The following is a 4,619-nucleotide window of genomic DNA, read 5'->3' as shown; positions in this document are numbered from 1 at the left end:
AATCTCCTTTGCTGGACTTATGATTCATTGTGATCTTCGCCCAGAATGTGGCAGAGTGCTCACAATCACTTTACGATCTACGAGACTATAGAATTCATAAGCTTTCGTTCCTACGGGTATCACATGGCACGCGAGCCTCGGTCAGATTCCAGGCTTGGTTGGATCCTTTTCCAATGCATGGGCGGACGCTGGCCACTGCGGGATGTTACAGGTGGGCTTACGCCGTTCCACGGCTTCGTATGGGGTAGTAAGACAGATTTAGAAGGTAAGGCGTCTAAGGAATAGTTTGCGGCGGCTTATGACCCAGCAAGCAATTGCTTAGTGCGCCTTTGTCCTTCGATCGACCATATTTAATAGGTCTATTCTGCTCGACCACGCCGTTACTGTGGGGTGTGCAGAAGCGCTTGATCGTTTAAGGATTGATCGGCTACTGATCAAATAGTCCAAAAACTCGGCACTTAGGTATTCGCCATCCACGTGGATCCGCGGGCATTTGATCACTGCTACCATGTTGCGTCTACACTTCAGCTTAAACTCCTTGGGCTGTCCAAAGTTTCGAGGCTGTAAGCGCATCAAATAGATGTATCCCAGGTTACCGAGTAGTCATCGCCAAAGGTGAGCATGTGAAAAGCACTTCCCTTACCTGGGTTGACATTGGTCACACACATCGGTATGAATGAGCCTCGATCTTGCTTTTTGGCCTATTCATACAGTCTAAAGATCTCTTAGTCATCTGCCTTGAGCAGGTTCTAGCAGCAGTTGTACAAGACCTTTAATAAAGATCTTGATCAACCATCACTTGAATCCTTCTTTTCGTTGGCATGACCAAGTCTAAGGTGCCATAAGTAAGTTTCATTCGTGAAGTTCTTTTCTTTTCTTAGAAATTTTTGATGTAGCATTGGAAGTTGATTTACGTTGATTAAATTGTGTAGAAGTGATCGTGTCTGATTGTTTTCCATGATCTTATAATGAGATAGAACATCTTTCTTAATAACTTGTAATTGTCATTAAAAGAAATGGAATATCATCATAAGACAATTTGGCAGAAATTAAATTATTTAAAAGGGTATCGACAAAACATTCTTCAAAATCAAAAATCTATCCTTTAGAAAAACGTAAATAAACGTCTCCCAGCATAGCGGCCACTTCAAGTAGCGTCATACGGCGGACCTGCATCTACGATCATGTAGCCGTCTTGTCATGCGTCAAATGGAATCAAAACATATATGATCAGTTAACAAATATCGATAACGATGTGATGAATGTAAGCCAAACATGACTCAATACCTGAGCATGGTCTTTATCCACGTAGCCTTGCCCTTTTTAGAATGATCAGCTTCAATGACCTTTCTCTCTAGCATAAAACACATTTCAGGTTTGTATCGTACATTGTTCTTTCCACTTAGCGTTGTTGGCTAGCTACTTGGTTCCGGTCACGCTTTTAACCTCTTTAGCCTTGCGACGAGAGGTGCGTGCCGTCTCATCATAGCTACTTTAGCTTGAACACGTAGGTCCTCCGCCCAAGGCGAAGTTCGATTGACGTAACTCTGCTAAAGTATAATTCCGTTGTTCATCTCAAAGTTGAGCTTGAGCTGGAAGCTAGGGGAGACTACGAAGGATTATAGTAACACGGGACTCGGGATCGATCGTCCCTCCCAATCTCAATCTGGTTGAGGTGACTCAATCATCTCGGACGTGTTCTGCTCACGGGCAGCGCTTCCTTCTTGGGCACCGTCATGATCTTCCGAAAACGGGAACTTAGCCAGATTCGATTACGAGTACCGAAAAGATTTGCGAGATTTGTCATGATCTCGCGGCGTTCCATGGCGAGAATGCGTGCGGAAATCTTCGATGACATAGAAACCTTGACATGTAGCACTTAGCCGTACCGTTGCTTATGCCACCGTCCATGCGCATGCCATGATCTTGGCGGCAGCGGCCCGGGGCGGTGGGCGTGGAGTAGATGAATACGAAGACATGCTTCTTACTGTGTGAACGATATCAGTTTTGTTTCCATTCGATGTAATTTTGGCCTTCGGTTGTTTTCTTTGAGAATGGCGAGAAGGAAGTTAAAGAGCGTCTTGAGCGAATTTTGTTACTGCTTGCAAACGGAAGATTTTACTATTTGTCATAAACTTATGTAAGGAAATTGAGTAGATTAACCGCTAAAACTTTTCAAAAATCTTTGTGACCAAAATTAATAAATTGTATCCTCCTCGGGAGGTTAATACGCATTAAAATTTCGACAATTTGCGAATTATGACAAACGTATCAATAGCTTGCTCTGGAGAAGTTGACATATCAAAATATTTCCCCCAACACGACCACAGTTTTAGCATTACGAGTATTTTATTTACACAACACACTCCGTAACAATGTTCGTATGTTGATAACAAAAATCAAGCTATCTCATAAATTCAGATTGAACCCTGAAACTCGCAATTCCTTAGGATTATTGTCCACACTATGTAGGTGGCGATAATATTAGGAATCTTTCTAGTTCACTCTATTCATTATTTGAGAAGTCCGCCCTTATGAACTTGCATTTTCGTAGGATTATTGTCCTACTACGTGGAATTAGCGATAATATTAGAAAATGAAACTACAAAATTTGGCGGTCAGTAGATGGAGACCATATATAAACATTGGTTCATAATTATCGCTTAGATATTTGGGTTATGGTTTTTCATTAATTATCCTTTAGCCTTAAGGCAGATTAAGACTAATTAAATTCTGTTGGTATTTAATTGACTGGATAATTAAATCTTTTATAATCTTTAATATCTTAATATAGAAACTATTAATCTAGAATTTAATTCTCATTCATGTCTTACTATAAGATATATCTAAAATAAAATACATTATTTATAATCTTAATTAGACATGAAAAATCAAATTCATATAATTTCCAAGTTCAAGATTAGGAAGAATATCAATTATATTATTTAATGTAATCTTATATATATATCTATCTTAATTATAGATTCTAGATATATATTTTAATTAGAAAACTATTAAATTATTCTTATCTATATCATCTAGGATATAAAATATTCATAGATATAGAAAATAATCCAAATATTCTTAAAAGGGAAATCTTCCCAAAATGTTTTATTTCGTTAAATAATATTATTTTTAATGATATCCTCTATTAATTAAACAATTAAATAATCATTAAATAATCTTCGTCAATTTCTAGAGATTCGAGGTGGCACGAATCACACACAACGCGAATGCGAATATCCGGAGATCGCCGGGAGCCCGCGTATTCAGCCCCGTGACAATAGGAAAAACCCGCACTACAGCGCGCTCTTCCTCTCCACTCTTCTCCGAGCGGACAACCGCCAATTCCTCCGTCGTCGTCGAGCAGAAGCGCAGCCGAAACCCACGGAAGCCTCCGACGATCTCGCCCAGAAACGGAGCTCGCCGCGCCCGGCAGCCGGCGGCTGCTCTCGGTGCGCCTCGCTAGGGCTGGGTCGGCTAGGGTTTCGGTATTAGGGTTAGGGTTAGGGTTAGTTGCGAAGAAGACCGGCGCCTCGGCGGCTCTCGGACGAGCCACCGTGCCAGGCTTCCTCCCTCCGACGCGTCTGAGCAGGCGCTACGTGCAGTGTTGGTGCGCGCGGCGGAGAGCATGTAAATAAATCACGTAATCGAGATCTGTTTAGCTGATTATTTAGACAAAATCTATTCGCGTAATTATCCATGTATCGTCTTTCATGAATTAATCATGCTTTAAGAATATTGAAAACCTAAAACGTCTTACTGCGGGTAGAATAATACGATAATTTCGAAGAATTGAAGATGGTATGGCTTACCCACGTGTAGCTTTAGGAAATCTTAGACCACAAATCTTACCTGCGGATTTCGTGTGCTCTAATATCGGTGTGGGCTGATGCTGCCAGAATCTTGGGGCTTAAATAAAGAAGACGGGAAGAAATCGCTTTTTGGAATAGGGCTTTCGAATTAAATCTCACTGCAGTACAGGAGAGATCGAAATTTCGAAAAATGCAATATGAGATATTGTGTATTTTACTACATCTCCTTTGTCTCTATTTATATTAAGTTCGCTTTTGGGCAGAGACGGGGGATCTATGGAAGGCTTGGATATGGGCTCATCGATTTACTTTTACTAATTAAATTGAACCCACAATTTAATATAAGTTATAATTGGAATACTGACGACAGTTCTGAAGTAATATTGAACCTATAAATCCCAATCCAGAAATTATAAATGTCAAAGTTCCAGTTTATCTTTCATTTCCGTCTTAAGATTAATATGTCCATTAATTAATTAATGTACATATTGACTTAATTAATTAACTTATGCCCTATTAATTCAGTGGACTTAGCGTGAAACCTTTCCATTTATTATTCATACGATGTCATCTCATTATTTGATTCCAGAATAATAAAAGCTTAGTTGTATTATTTCCTCTTGAGAACTTGTTACAAGCGAAACCACCTCGTGCGATTGATATAATAGCAATCTAGCTAGATATCGATCACCACGCGATATATCGAGGATAATTGGGCTACGAAAAACTTAGCGCCCATTTGATAAGTCGAAATGATGCATAATCAATACCGTATGCTCAATGCTAACCTACATTGATTAAGAA

This window comes from Salvia hispanica, unplaced genomic scaffold (assembly GCF_023119035.1).
Source record: "Salvia hispanica cultivar TCC Black 2014 unplaced genomic scaffold, UniMelb_Shisp_WGS_1.0 HiC_scaffold_1163, whole genome shotgun sequence".
Lineage (NCBI taxonomy): Eukaryota > Viridiplantae > Streptophyta > Magnoliopsida > Lamiales > Lamiaceae > Salvia > Salvia hispanica.
Note: the sequence above shows the minus strand (reverse complement) of the source record.